General features: G+C 39.6%; 1 long non-coding RNA gene across 1 annotated transcript; it reads right to left on the bottom strand.

The window, feature by feature from the left end:
• Nucleotides 1-6,895: 6,895 nt before the first annotated feature.
• LOC122065883 lies at nucleotides 6,896-12,105 on the bottom strand. The gene is made up of 2 exons (XR_006136141.1): nucleotides 11,999-12,105; nucleotides 6,896-7,228 (listed from the first exon to the last, which is right to left on the bottom strand). It is a non-coding gene; the product is annotated as an uncharacterized LOC122065883 (long non-coding RNA).
• Between the last annotated feature and the right edge of the window lie 3,812 nt (nucleotides 12,106-15,917).

Raw genomic sequence — 15,917 nt, 5'->3', positions numbered from 1 at the left:
AACCCTTGATGCCGAGCTGAGCTCTAGCCTTTGATGCCGAGCTGAGCTCTAGCCTTTGATGCCGAGCCAAGCTGTGTACTCTGATTATTTTGATGGTTTCCTTTACGTACTTAATATGTGAATTGTACTTTTATTGTGTAAATATCATGCCCTCGGGCCCACATGTATATAACTATTGTATCACAATTCGGGTATCGAGTATTATGGGAACATTCACAGGTAAACCTAGTCTTTCGCTGATCTAATGAGCTTATATTAGTTGTGTGTATGCTGTGGTAGAATAAAGTATCAGATGATCCTGGCAGGTTTGGGTTAACCGGTGTTAACCCGGTCACTGGCCCGGTTCGTGAACGGGGTGTGACACCTTAACTATCCTCTCTCTCTCTCTCTCTCTCTCTCTGATGGCACTTCCCATTGTTCACTCAAATTTGCATTGGTAGTCTCGTAGTTGTCAATGTCAAACATACACAGTTGTCGTGTGATTGTCTACCATGAACTACTCAGTGCCTAGGTCTACCAAACAACCACACCCATCTTGCAAGCATACACATCCACACACTAATATACATACATATAAGCAATACACAAGATATACGTGGTTTGGTTCACTGCCTACTCTACTAAGCAATACCATTTCTGAGTTTTATATTTTGCTCAATACACTACTAGCTTTTGACTACATTATGATTCAAGTGCTATGACACCTACATTAACCTGAGATAACTCTCAAGCTAGGGTTTCACCTTGTTACAACGTATATGATGAATGATATGTGAATACAAGTCCCCCCACCCTTTACAATCAGTGTCTTAGGTTATGATACACTAACAACCTAGGTCGTACAAATAAGATTTAATGTGTAGAGATACCTCCCTTGAAAATCAAGGACTATAGAGTTTCTCAGTATTTCCCAGATACACATGAGAATCTTCAATTGACCCCTTTTAGTTGAGAAGACTTGAATCTTCAAGTGTGAATGTGATGGCCCCATCTTTGTCTTCTCCCTCTTTTTATGCACACAACGATGTTCTTTTCTTCAACCAAACTCACAATATCACGACTTCCCTTTGATGGAATCTTTAAGAAGCCCAGGAGAGTGGTTGGATGCTCAATGCTCGCTATTCACTCTTCTTCTGTTTTCTCTTCAGTTTTGTTTATTTTTAATATAGGAGTTCCAACTCACAACCACTAGCACCAACCACCATTGTAATTTCTTTAATACAGTTCTAGACACCTCATTTTTCACCCTAGATTGATTAGGCAATGATGAAGTGGAATTCTTTGAAACACGATGGGATTCTTTATTTATAGCTAAGAGTCCTTCTCCTTGACCTAGTCAGTGTTCTTGTGTTTATGCTAGCTTAGGAAGTAATAATCTAATAAAAAATGTTTTCAAAATATGGTTAAATGGTTTGTCATTCTTAGATTAAACCAAGACCAACCCCATAAACCAAGACCAATTTTAAATTAAGGTCATACCTAGACAAGACCCAAGGACTCATGCCATCCCAAGTTAGCAAATGTGTTGGCTTAGGTTGGCTCTAGATAGCCTTCAAATGATGTTGTTTCACCCCTCGACAACATCATTTGGCCCTCAACTGACACCGTCCAAAAGTTATACATGTCTGCCTGAAGCCATTACATGTCATCTCCTACGATGATTTTGGATTTGACGAATCTTGGTGAGAGATCTTGCCCATGTCACTTTCTTGTTGACTAAGGCTTGTACCTAGACATAATCCAAAACCCTAAGGACACCCTAGAAGACTCTAAAACCCTAAGAAACAAATGAAAGCTTTGTCATGGCCATGAGAGAGTATTTTCTTCTCATATATAGCCATATTGACCTTTTTTTTCTTTCTTCAAGGAACGATAACTCACTTAAATTAAAACTTAAGAATCATACCTTGGACAAAATTAGGGGTCTCAAAGCTATAAATATATGACCATTCTCACATTTTTTGGGGATTCCACACTATTAAGAAGAGTATTATACATCAGAGATTGATTTGGAGGGATTTCTTACTATTCTCCAACACCATTTTTGACTTGAGCTCTCCATTATCTAACCCTAGGTCAATCTAACCACCTAGATCTCTTCACCAAATGTTAAAGCTAGGTGAGTTTACATTTTTTTTAGTTTTGGTTTCATTTAATTATATTTTCTTTTGGAGTTTACAAACCTATTTTACTAAGCACATGTCAATGTTGTCCTTAGTAGGGAAGCACTATTATGCATAGTTATATGAGTTTTTCATCATCATTTTCGATTAGGTTTCTTCTTCAAAATTCTAGAATTTTTTCTTATATTTCTAAAATAATTTTTCCAGTTTTTTATTATATATTTTCTATTTTTCCGTTATTTTCTTCCTCTATCAATATGTTTTTCTGTCCAAATTTCATCGATGCTTTTCACTATATAGATTATATTCTAAGGTTTTTTATATTGATTTCTGTTAAAATATCTTCTGAAAAGTTGAAGATATATGTCTTCTTTTTCATCCTTGATTTTCTTAGAATTTTTATCATTTGTTTACTATTCTTCATGAGTGTCCTTCCATATCTAGTTAGTTTTTCATTCTTTTGCATTGTTTCGAATCGATGTTCTAATCTTTAAAATATGCTTTAAAAATATATTTTTTTCAGATTTCCTAGATGTTTTAGGTTTATTTTAATTTTTTTAATGGTCTCAATCTGTGGTTTTAGGTATAGGATCATTCCCATCTTCGTTTTCGATGTTTCTTTCTTCTAGTGCATATCTAAACCTAGGTGTATTTTAGTAATTTAATTATGCACAAATTTCTTGTATATTATTTGATTTACTTAACCCTTTATTTCATATTAACGTATCTTTGCATGTTTTTATAATTTATCTTCAAGCTTATGGTCTTCCCTTTCTAATTTTTTTTTTCTATCTCTTATAGTGTATGTCTAGGTATAGGGCCATTTTGGTAATTTTTCTTGTACATTTATGTATTTCCTTTTAATGTTTTCTTATGACGGTTTTCCATTAGCTTGATTAAGGAGTGTCAAATATGAGTCCACACCGATAGGCCTGACTGGGACCAGCACATTTATGGCCCGACCTGGACCAGACTGATTAATAAACGTGTTGGGTTTATAAACGGGTGTTCACGGTGCAAGTAGTTAGCCCGTTGGGTGCCCAATCGAACCAACCGATTATACGCCCAACTTCAACTGACTCATTGTAGCCCGATTGAGTCCAACCCCCTTTATTAAAGAACAACCATAATCTCATATCAGTTCTCTTCTTTATTAAAGATTTGTGTCAGCTTCTACTATGATGCTTTTTGTATAAAACTATAGTGATTTAATGTTTAAATGGAACATTTTTGGGTCTTTAACTCACTTAAGAAAAGAATTTTTTGGTAGGCATGTTTAGAGCCTATTTTTGCCCTGTTTAGACTTAAATGGGTCCGTAACCCGGTTAAGTTTAAGGTAGCCCAATTAAAGCCTGACACCGGCTTGATTATAAACCGTACCATGCCTCCCAAAGCTAGGCTTGTTTACTTAAACTGGCGTTAATGGTGCAAGGTTTCTAAGTGATCAAACCTAACTAGGCTAGACTGAGACCGGCCAGGTCTGATCAGTTGACACCCCTAGTTTGACCATGTTATTCATTGCTTTTCATAGTCTTTGACCGTTGGTCTCATTGTGTAAGGTTTTCCTTTTAATGTTGTCATCTTTCTAGATGTGAGGACCATGTGGAGTTTCACATACCTCCCCTTATAAAACGAGCAATATGGGTTTGACGGTCTCTATTGGTTGGGGGTCACCACCTAGATTAGGGTCTAGGACCCATCACTAATTAAATTAAAATTGAAATGACTCCATCTGAACTGTCTAACCACGGGTTAAGTTTGTTACACCTAGGTCCTAATCCAGTTAAATTTGAACTTTTGTAATAGGTATCATGTCGAATGTTGGCAGCACCAATGATTTCTGGGTCACGGCAATCTATTGTTTCGAGGGAAAGGATGACCCTACCTGTCAGTGCAGGGCTTGCCAGTCAAACTGGAAAGGATTCAAACCTTCCAAGCCTAAGCGGTGAGTGACCTAATACTTCCTTGCTCGACCCCCTTGCATGGTGCAAATGACATGGATAGACCTTGCATAAGTCCCCAGGGAACCCCCTAGGTGTTGAGCATAGAGGGTTGAAAAACAACAAAGTTTAGCAACTAAAGTGACCACCAATAAGAACATGCATCTACCGGTGGGTTTTGTAGTGCTAAATTGCATTCTTTGTCAATGGAACCCTCTATGCGGGGCATGCCCGACTCCGCTCATGCTCCCACACTACATGGAACCTACCCTATTGACTTACACACCTTGTAGGTCCAAGTTGATAGGACCAGGTGGCCTGACCATCGAGTTGAGTTAATTTGCAATGAGACCCATAGTATAAGCAAATGGGCCCTAAGGCCTCTACCTATATAAGATGGAGGGAGAGAAAGAAGGAGAAAAAGAAAGAGAAGAAGAAGGAAGAGAAAGGAGGAGCTCACCGGCCACTCCCCCTTTGCTGTTGGTCTTCCTAAAGGTAAGAGGGCCTTCCCCAACCTCTCCCCTCTTCATTTTAGGTTTTAGGTAAGTAGTGAACTGAAGTTTTGCCGGGTTGAGGGATACGCCTCGACCCCGATAACTTCTGGTGGCCGATATAGCATGCATTGCACTCTCCCTCATGATTCCCCAAGCTCAAAGTGAGCGACATGAGCTTTAGGGATTTTGACCCAAATAGGAGGTTAGGGTTCCGATCGTGTAATCGACGTAACTCCCAAATGGCTCGGTGGAAACACGATCATCCGAGTTTAAATGGAAGGTGGTAAGATCCTCTACAAATCTCATAGAACAAATCTCAGCTATAGGAACTGAGGCGACAAAGCCCCAAAAAGTTCAGCAAATTCTGGGTTGGTCACTGGTAGGAACCCACTGGTGGACAATTACAGTGGTTAAACAAGGCCAAATTGGTCTCTGCCAGACCCACCAGTAGGACCACCCGTAGGAGGGTGGACCAACTAGTGAGTCTGCTGTAATGTCAAATTGACAGTTTTGAACAATTTTGAGGGACCTTTTAGGGGACCCTCTTATGTACTTTTTTACACTTGTTAATGCCTGTTTACCTTTGCAACTAGGACAAAGACGATCATGAGTCAGTGAGGCCTAGCGGGGTTTGATTTGGGTATCCACATTCAAGAAATTTACTCACCTAGTTGACAGACAAGGCGAGTGGTGATCTAAACTTATTTTGGAGTGTTTCATACTATTAGAATTTTATGCACGCCTAGCAATCATATTTCATTAATTCAATCATATGTATGTTATATTTGAACTGTATGACATGTTTTATTATTTATGAACTATATATATGTTTCGATTGTGTAAACGGGATCCAATGTGGCTGAGGGGATTCCGACATCGTGATCTTCGTGTGGATGATTGTATCATGCATTGGGTGTGTAGTAGAGTTAAATATGGCTATTGATATGGTGTGGCTGATGGTAATTCTGGTACTGTACTGTGTATCTCGTATTAAACTCTGTATATTCTAGATATGCTTGGACATGGATGAGATGTGGCCTATGGTGATTCTGGTACTCCTTGAATCACTATAAGAGACAAGTAGCATATTACGGTTAGGTATCATTGCCTATGCCACGATCCCTTGCAAATAGGATGAAGTGCTAGATATCCCACCATGGTATGTTTGATGAACCCTTCCAGAATACCACTTCTACAGTATAATGTGATTGTTGTCGAAGGCAAAAACTAGTCTAGCGTAGCTGATGATAATTTTGGTGTCGTGACTATCAAGAGGGGGTTATCAAGGGTTTGTTGGGTGACTGATGGATGCATTTTGGGATCGACAAACTTCTATTCATGATGAGGGTTTCTATTATTGGGTGATCGATGTGTGATTTTCGAGACCAAGGATACTGCCTAATGTGTCGTGGTAGCATGAACCTGACTTAGATGTATGTTAGGAGGTTAAAGTAAAATGAATTGCGTCATTCTCTGATCATGGCTTATGTGTGTGTGTGTGTGCATGAACCCCATCCCTCACAGAGCTAGTTGGAGCTCACACCACGTGTGTGTTGCACTTTAGTTGATGATGATGAAATTTTTGTGGTGCACTAGGCAGTGACACTTTCTCCTCCATGGCAAAGTACAACGCAACTGGTGGACATGAGAGCCTGAGGAGCACGATCCTGACTATGTTTGCAATACTTGTAATATACCCTAAGCAGAGGGTGAAGCTACCAACTTTTCCAATGCTGTATTTTTTTTTTATATTATTTGTTGGAATATTATATTTATGTTTTGATGAATGTTGTGAAGAATAAACCATGTTACATAATATATTTAACACTAGTTTTCCCCTAACAGATTTGTGTTGATTTCCTTTATATACTTTGACTCCATTGCATTGATTTTAGTTGGCTCCGTTGCATCGTGGTTGTGAAAATTAAGATATTACTATCAGAGATCCTGGTAGAGATGTAGGATGAGTAAGTATCCTATTCACACCGCTATATCCTAGTAGGAGTGGGGTGTGACAAAGGTTCATGTCGGGTTAATGTTCGAGGAGGGGATTAAGCACTTTAGTCCACCCGAACTAGACTTCAACCCTAGATCGATACACATGTTATTGAATGGGACGTCTAGGTTTGTACATACAAACATTAATATCACACATGCATTGAAACGAAAACATGACAAAAAAAATGTAGGGAGAAGTTCAAATCTACATACCCATATCCAACTGCTCTAAAAGTTTAGTATACACTGAATATAAAACATGCATGTTGTATAGTTAAGAAATCAATTATATCCTGTCAGCCTGACTGCCTAGGATCTCAAAGTTGTAGGCTAATACGCATAGTGCACTAAGATCACTAAAATCACATATATAACATAAATTTATACATAACTAGTGTCAACTATGTGATACTGATTTCATATACACACAAAAGTTAAATTTAATACATTTCCAAGTCCATATATATTTGATCATCCATATTATCTACACAAATACACAATATATAAACTAAAATCATTGAAGTGACTCAGTAATCCAAGCCTCCAAAGGCACAATCATCACACCAACAGTCAGGTCCATGCTCCACCTCTGCTTCTAGAACAACCCACCAACTATTCGAAGCAACTCCGAAAGTATCTGTGCTAGAACTTGACAACTCACTAGTATCTCCATCTAAGAAAAACAACAATAATAATTATTAAGTCCATAATATTGGGTATTAGGGCTATGCAACGTAGGTGGTATCTCATCCCTAATACGTCAGGCTCCAGAGATACAAGCTAGTTGCAGGCAGGAGTCAACTGATTCCGAACAGAACCCCAGTCCTTCAGCTAACCCCTAGGTTAGTAACCCTAGTAGTCACGCATACAGTACATTGTACCGCGCTGCATCCGCCTTTGGGTACAGTCCGTTGTATATCCAAAAGTGTATTGCTGATTCGACAACCATGGGTTGGGATTAGTTAGTACATAACCCCCTACTAACAAGGGGTTGTAGCACCCGAGTTTGTGAATCCTAACCCAAATGTATTCTAAGTGATGCCATCCAACCACCATCCATCATAACTATGATACCTTACTTTCTAAACCATATCTAATTTCTCGATTGGTTCGATTTGGTCTTGTAGGACCTGAACCCGAGCAAGCCGAGGCGAGTATCTTATGGAACATAATGGCAAGGGTGACTCTGAACTCAGGTTGGCCAGATGAGTTAGAGTCGGTACCTAGTGAAGTCCATGTGCCCAAGCCGTGCACTTGCATGTATCACCTGGCCATATACATATAATAAAGGTAGATAGCTGTATTCTATGTTAAGTGCACACGTTAACCAATTACCAAGAGTGAAATACGTGTCGGGGCTGAGCCCCATCAAAAATCTCAATGTTTCGGCTAAGTTTTGGCCGATTGGTGGGTGGTCATGGGTGGGTTGGACCCACCAGTGTGACCTACCACTCTGGTCATTAGATATTTTGATCTTGGTATAAATAGCACTTATTACCTTTCCTTCCCTCATTTATTGTTTTACACGGTGGGTGAGAAAAGTAAAGAAGAGAGAGAAAAAGAAGAAAGAGAAGGGAAGAAGGAGGAAGAAAAAGGGGAAGAAGATGCTCGTTGTGCGACGCCGGGGTTGAATCTTTCGATTTTGACACCAGATTAGTGATCCTCATCTCGAGATCTATGATTTGAGGTGAGTAAAGTCTATATTTCTTAAACCCCCAAGAAACCCTACGTGAACCCCTTCGATTTGGGGAGAAATCCTTTGGATTTTGTTAATATCTCTTGAGAATGTGAGTCTAAGGTTTAATAAAGGACCTACATGTTGTTTATGAAGGATTTAGAGGAAGAAATTTCAAGATTTGAAAAGCATTTGTTGATCTTTTGTGCTAAAGAGAAGATTTGAGGTTTTTGAAGTGTTCCTGAGCAAAGTGGTAAAACCCAAGCTTAGAACTTTAAATCGATCATAGATCTATGTTGGAATCATGATATGTGACCTTAGATTTGTGGAAAATGCGATCGAGTTGACCCGTGGTGGTTTCTCTAAGGTGAGATGAAGAATGGGATTGAACAGCAAAGTCTCGATTCTGAGTGGTGGGTGCCTGAAAATGGTCAGACCCACCAATCCAGAGCCCGGCTGTCCTAGATGGGTTGTTGGCTCAACCGGTAAGTAAGATTGCTAGGCACCTAACCCGACGCTCCTAGGTCGTCGGACCGGGCAGAGCCTTGGGCCGAGTGGCGAGCAAGGATCAACGGGTACCCTGCCCGCCAGTTGACCTACCACTCCGACTCATTATGTTTTGATTGGGCCCAAATTTATCAGGAAACCTTCTATGGTGTTTCTAAATGCATTGGGATCATCGTACTCTGTTGGTTGTGAACATAAAATGGAATTATTCTAAACTTGATCTCTTTTATGATAGGTTGTACTAGAAACTCACGTCATCGCACGCCGGATCTTCCTCGTACCAAGGGTGATCATTGTACACAACTAGGTAAGTGGGAAGAGGACATTGATTTTATTTTGGAAGTGTTTTTGCATCATCCCATTATTGTTGTAGACTAGCCATGTCATCATTTCATTAATGTGTGTAGCCTAGTCATTCACGAATGCCATTTGCATGCATTGACGTGTGCATTATGAAATTTACTTATGACTTAATATGCTGATATCTTTAATTGTTAAATGCTTATTTTTGCTTTGAGATATGAGATGGATGACTTGAAAATATTGAATATGATGCATTGCTGGATTAGATGCCATAGCCGGCTTGGACATGAATGCATCGGTAGCCCGTGGAATGGGACGCAGTGGCACTATACAGTCGTACTATCTCATATAGGAGCATGCGGCTAGGAATGAAATATCCCTATGCTATAACCCTTCCTAGCAAGGGTTTAGGTGTTGGGTATATCACTGGGAGGAAGCCCGAGGTTGTGTACCAACGGTGGGGTTTAGAAGTACGTCCGGCCGATCACTAAGTCGGTCGGTAACTTTGGTGATATAATAAGAGGGCTAATTAAATTGCATTTAAATTAATGCAGGGCAAGGCCCATTTACTTTTTTGGTACCCACTGCTGGCCTTCTTCGACAATGCTATGGGCATATCGTGGGATGGGGTTCGCGGCTCTTACCTGGGCATACCAGCATTGTGGTTGCGAGTAGCACATGACCTATGACTTAGATGTGATGTTTAGGTGGTTTAAGATAATAAAATTGGACTTGTATACATATAAGTGCATTTGTATTACGAATGATTGCTTGGTCTTTCTTTTCACTTACTGGTCTAGTGAGCTCATCCCACGTGTACACCACTTTTAGATGATCTTGCTGATTACCCAGATGAGGAGCTAGAGCCGGGACCCACTGTCGATTTTCTAGTCAAAGACTGGTGGGTCCCAGAAGATCTTGGGCACGGGGCCTAGTGCCCGTGCGAGAGTTATGTTACAGGACAGCAACACTGATACCAACATGGGATTCTTTTTGATTATTTTATAATGTTACCCTTTTTGTACTTTAGATGTTTAAATTGTAATTCTTGTGTATATATCACGCCTACAGGCCCACATGTATATATATTATGTAATACAATTTGGGTATCAAAAGTATTGGGGTATTTACAGGTATGTACATGTAAGACTTCCGCTGAAATACAGAATTTGCTAGACTTAGTGTGTGTGTGTATGCTATGCTGTGGTTACTGTATCAGATGATCCTGGTAGGTTTTGGGTTAACAGGTGTTAACTCGGTCACTGGTCCGGTTCTATGTGAACGGGGTGTAACAATAACAAATCAGTACAATCATTGGGCACATAGTGCCGGAATGCCTCTTCGGCCTCACCGTATCCCGTCTCACATACTCACCTCCACAGTCCATAGTGTACCACATCCACAATTCCACAAAATACCATATAAAGATAACAAGGAAGAGAGATATATAATAAGCAGTCACATCACATGAACATACAAGCTATAAATTGAATGCAAAACACTCTGTAAATTAAGTCAGTCAGTCACCCACTCACCTCAGTAGCCCAATCAAATGTGTTTGGTAAATACCCGTAAATTGCAAAACCTCGCTCGATAATTTAATTTCTTAAGTCAATTGTAGACACATCAGTCAAATATAATTTATACTTGTATACTTCTAGGCATATCCTCTATATAGCCCCTATGCTGAACTATACAGACCCGCAATAGTCCATTCACAAACCCCCTTTCCATAGCCTCAGTGATGCCCCCCACTAACCCACCCTATAGGGCCAAATGAGGGGTCATTGATGTGCAACATGACCCACTAGTGGGTAGGTATTTAGCTACAAAATCATAAGCTGCTAAGTTTTGCAGGAACCCCACTGGCAGGTGAGCTGCAGAGCCATCGGCCGGCCTCAGGCAACTGCCGGTGCTTGTAGTCTGCAGAATTTTTCTGCCCAGCCTGCAACCAGCCTTGTTATGGCCGCTCTGCCTTGGCTATGCACATCCCCTCAAGCCCCTGATCTTGCCTTTATGTAAGCAGGATTAAATTTAAACTATCCTCCCTACCCAAATTAGTAGGCAAACCTCCCAAGTCACACAAGTTGTCCCAATTCTAGAATTATAGTAATTTGCAGTTGGACTACACCCATCTTATCTTGCCTATCCCTAACAATTATGAGGAGCATAACCCCACTCTGGGTGAACAATTGAGACCAATTAAGCCCTCTTAATTTGATATACAAATTACTTCAAATCCTATACATAATTTCCAAAAATAAAATTCAGCAAGCAACATGAAAATTTAGCAAGCCATATAGGATTTACTTCAATTTGAGACTTCTAGCAATAGGAAGGACTCAATTGAAGTTGGACAGCACTAGTATATATGGCTGGACCATCTTCCAGCTCCAATTGGGTTCAATTTGGAAAACTTGAACGGTAAGGAAAGAGAATTAAGAGAATTTTCCAATTTTTCTCTAAAATCTAGCAAATTGCCTATCAACAACTCCATTCTTGAGCTTTCTCACAGCGATACCCAAACAATTGGGGTTGAACAACTCTAAGAATCATGCTGGACCATGTTCCAGATCCAATTGAGCTCAATTGGGAAGGAATAGAGAATTCAGAGAAGATTTGGAAATTTTTTTCCCAAATTTACCTCAAAATTCAGCAAGCTTATAGTTTGATGTCAAATTCTTACAATTAGCTAAATTTAAAACTCAGATCCCACCTTCAATTTACTAATCCTTAGAATACATGGCTGAATCCCTAATTTTAGAGCTTCCCAGAGATGGTCTTAGTTGGATCTGGAACCGTGAACCCACTCTGAACTACCAATTTCAGCAACTATTAGTTGCAGCCCATTTGAAAGAGTTCATAACTGAACCTAATTCTTACATGCAAGTAATTTCTGGCATACATCTACCCCCAAAACAGTAACTACATCACAACTGATTTAGGAAAACAACTTACCTAATGAGTAGCTTGGATCAGCTGATCCCAAAAGGTGAGAGAAAACTTTTTCTCTCATTCCTTCTCCTTCTTCTTCTCCTCCTTCTCTCCTTTATGTTCCAACAGAATATCTCAGTACAAATGGTGAACAATGATTGAAATGAGGTTTATATACCTCACTTAAAACATCACTTGAGGCTTGTTTGGTTGGCTTTAGTAAAAACTGAAAAATCACATTAATTGGTGATTTCCAGCCCTTGGCCCCATTGCACCTAGATGTAATAGGTACAATATGGATAATATGGAAATCCCTATCTATTGGGTATGTTTGGGGCACTCTATTTTAGGGCAGTGGGCCCCACAGAGGAAAAATGTAAATTTTCCAATATAGCACCATCGGCCTGCCCATGGTGACCTGTCGGTGGCGTGTTGAACTGTCCCAGTTGTCCACCCTCTATGTCAAACTCTCGTAGATAGTATTCAATAACTTCTCACCTTTGACACTACTATTCATGGAAAGCTTTCCAAAACATTTGGTAGGAGGTGCACTAGCTAGTGGGATCATCTTTGGCTTCTAAGCACTCCACCAATGCTAACCAACCTTAAGAAGTACTTCTCACTTCCAGTTCTTTTTCTGAATAGTAGAAATCAGAAATGTGTTAGAGCAGGGTGTCACATTCCCCTCTCACAAAAATTTTGTCCTCAAAATTGAAATGCTTACCTGGTAACCCAAATAATTCAGGATACTTTTCCTTCATCTCATCCTCGCTTCTGGGATACTTCTTGTTCTGGGTGGTTTCTCCACTTAATCTTCACATAGGAGATAGTGCAGTTTCAGAGCTGGTGATCCTTATGACTTGTGCTTCTTTCAGATTACTCCACATAACTCCAATCCCGATTCAGATCAGAAGGTGTAGTAGTGGTCAAGATGTGTGAGGGATCAGGGATATATTTCTTCAACATGGAAACATGGAAGACATTATGCAACTTCTCCAGCTCCAGTGGTAAGTCTAGTCGGTAAGCTACCAAACCAACCCGAGCTAGAATCTCAAACCCAAATATTGAGGGCTCAACTTCCCTTTCTTGCCAAATATGAAAGTATGTTGTCAAAAGGGAATTGAATGCGAGAAAACCACTGGTAAAAAGTGAAATAAAAATTATAAAAATACCAGAATATCAAGTTAAAAAGAAAACATCAAAGTGAACAAAATCAAAAAGAAAAATTTTACAAAAAAAAAAAAAAAAAACCAAAGGTAAGTTCCTTTAACATGCCTACAATACGGAATTCCATTGAAGGGAAATCTCAGATTTTGCACAGACCAAGAAGGAACAAATTCGATAAAAATACTAAATGAATATTAAAATGTAAAAAATTCATAGTACATAGATCATGACTTAATCTACAACTTTGAAGAAGGAACTTTTGTAAAATCTCTACAAAAAACTATGTAACTCATTATTATGCTCAGTAGAAGTACAATAATGGAAAGGACAAAACTCAGAATGCGAAATCGTAAAAAAGAAAGGGAAGTAGACTTACCCCTACAACTTCCGTGAAGGGTCTATTATGGTTGGAAAGGGCATGGGCTTAGGGTTTGTCAGTGCCAGCTTAGACTGATGTCAAGCTCAACAAACAAATCCATACGATTCAAGTGCATGAATCTCGATATCTTGAACTATGAGGGATTGTCAGACTGTGTGTGAGATTCTATAGGATCCCCAAAAAGTCAAAGGGGTCATATGTTTATAGCTTGTAGACCTCTTAGTCCACCAAGGAAAGTATAAGATGCCTCCAAATAGGGTGTGATCTCTTTCCTCCTTGGAGAGAGATCTTGGGTTTATATATGGGAATTATATATTCCCAAGAGGTCTTCTCGATTTTTGTCACATGGCTTTTCTAAAGTCTTCTAGGTGTCCTAGAGTGTGTCTAGTTGCATACCTTGGGTGGCGAGAATGAGATTGGGACAAGATATGGTCAAAGATTCACAAAATCCCTACAAAATAGCATAATCTGGTGATTACAAAGTTTTTCATTCCAAGTTTACCCTTAACATATAAGTTATGAAATACCTTGTGATTCTACATGTTTTTCCCTACAATTATGGCACTACCGCTCACTTAGGGATTTCAATTTAATTATAATTATGTCACCCTATTTTAAACTTTTTGGTTTCGTGGTGCTGCCACCCTTTATGCTACATCATGGAGGTTGATCGATATGCTTTACTCCTTTCAATTAGAGATGATCTTCGTACCTTGCCCGCCAAACTTTGTAATCTCCATATAGGTGTTCGGGAGCTTGCTAGTAGTAATGAAACCTTCTATGATAAGCTGTAAAGCATGATAGAATCTTCAGATAGTAGAGTAGATGTGGAAAAACATGTGAATCAACCAGTAACGGAAATAAAACCCGAGAAGATTTTGGAGCAAGTGAAAGTTGTTCACCACCAAGAGTTCGTTCTCCCCCACGATTTTCCAGACTTGAATACACCTCCACTGATTCATATCTTGGATTTGGTTCATGTTGCAGACAAGGAGCAATTCATCCCCACTCATGAGCTTTTATTGTTACCCTTCTACAAAACTAGTAGACAAGTTTTTTTCAACACTGGGGGCATTGATGCAGATGCACATCCATGGATGGATCCATACCCATATGGGTTTTTGGACATAGATGAACCAAATCCATATTGGTTTTGGGTCCAGTAGGATTTTAGGAATTTTCTTTATTTAGAAAGATTGTTTTTTTATTTTATTTTATCACTTTCTTTTAGCAAGTTAGATTCACGTAGGATTTAGAGAGACTTAGAATGTCGATTTGCTTATTTCAGTTGGTTTCCTTTTCTCTGTATTTTCCTTTGTATAAATTGGTTGTAATCGATGGAGAACTTAGATTGAAACGATGAATTGAGTTGAGCGTTTGTGAAGCTTGCGGGCGTGTGTGCAATTCTTCTTCCCCTCATTCTTAGTGCAATTTCTCCCTCTCCCTTGCAACACTGAGTTTACTTAGGGATTTCTTCCCTTCCCCAACCAACCCTCTATCACGCCACTTCTGAATTAAACAACATCCCAACCCGAGGTTTGCTCTCAAGCTCTCCGCCTAAATCAGCCTCAGGGAGTAAACTTGCATTCTCCATAATTCAATGATATTGGTGTACTTTGTAAATCAATAATTCTTACAATTAAGCTTTGCATTCATCTTAAAACCCATAAGAAACAAACTAACAAGAGGTATTACGTTTAAATTGATATACTAACCATCGAATTTCTATACTAGATCTTGAATAGTATGAGTTTAAATCAAGTTATCTAAATGTTACACCAGTGCTCTAACTTGGTCTAATTTAAACCGTTGTGATAGGTCTCAAACCGGGAGTGGAAAATATCATCAGGTTTTGGCTCGCAGCAACCCATTGTAAGAGGGGGAGAGATGACCCCACTTGCTCATGTATTGCTTGCCAATCCAACTAGAGGGGATTCAAGCCTTCTGACCCCAGATAATAAGTGACCCAACACCCCACATCTGAGTCTTGGCATACACCAAAATTACCAAAAGACCATGCACACAACTTAGGGCAACCACTTGTGCAAAGGCAAAGTGGGGATAGCAGGCAGTCAACGTACAACACTGCCTTGACTATCGGAAACAGGCTGAATCTGGTGGCATATTTTTGGGGACCTAACAGGCTATTGGTTAGGTTTCGATGTCCGTGGACTCCACCATTCGTATTGTGAGCAGCCTTGGATAACCCCACAAACTCTTCCACACTTTCCTCATGACTTGTACACCCTATGAGTCAAAAGAGGTGGGTTCAAGTGCCCCGAACATTGAATTAACCCACTTAGACAGGATAAGGCCAACCAAACAAGCCTTAAGTATAAAAGGGGGAAGTGAGTTCATTTCTCACTTCTCACCTTGACCAAAACGTGGAAAGGACAG

This window comes from Macadamia integrifolia, unplaced genomic scaffold (genome assembly GCF_013358625.1).
Source record: "Macadamia integrifolia cultivar HAES 741 unplaced genomic scaffold, SCU_Mint_v3 scaffold2137, whole genome shotgun sequence".
In the NCBI taxonomy this organism is placed as follows: Eukaryota; Viridiplantae; Streptophyta; class Magnoliopsida; order Proteales; family Proteaceae; genus Macadamia; species Macadamia integrifolia.
The sequence above is the reverse complement of the archived record's forward strand: the minus strand, read 5'-3'. Positions and strand labels throughout refer to the sequence as shown.